This window comes from Branchiostoma belcheri, unplaced genomic scaffold, assembly GCF_001625305.1.
Source record: "Branchiostoma belcheri isolate BF01 breed outbred unplaced genomic scaffold, Haploidv18h27 scaffold55, whole genome shotgun sequence".
NCBI classification, from domain to species: domain Eukaryota; kingdom Metazoa; phylum Chordata; class Leptocardii; order Amphioxiformes; family Branchiostomatidae; genus Branchiostoma; species Branchiostoma belcheri.
The window spans coordinates 378,224-378,445 of record NW_017804187.1 but is presented as its reverse complement, the minus strand read 5'-3'; the positions used below and the strand labels follow the sequence as shown (position 1 = coordinate 378,445).

The window sequence follows — 222 nt, the reverse complement described above, 5'->3', positions numbered from 1 at the left end:
TCTCCAAGCAGATGTTTTGGTGGCCCCAAAAGACAGTATCGAATTTGCCATGGCCAAGTTATCTTTTCAACAGTACTTTTTCCGTAAATAATTTCATCAGGTTGGTATACAAATGAATAGCAAAGTTCTTGGATCACAACCATTTATTTTTTACGAACCAAGTAACAGTTTTTACGAAACAAGTAACAAGTATGAAACAGTGAACCAAGTAACAGCGAAAAT

At 35.1% G+C, this 222-nt stretch overlaps 1 protein-coding gene across 1 annotated transcript in view; it reads left to right on the top strand.

Moving 5' to 3' along the window:
* The window catches only part of LOC109481350 (gastrula zinc finger protein XlCGF57.1-like), a 3,649-nt gene that overhangs the window by 336 nt on the left and 3,091 nt on the right, over window positions 1-222 (top strand). The window lies entirely within an intron of this gene.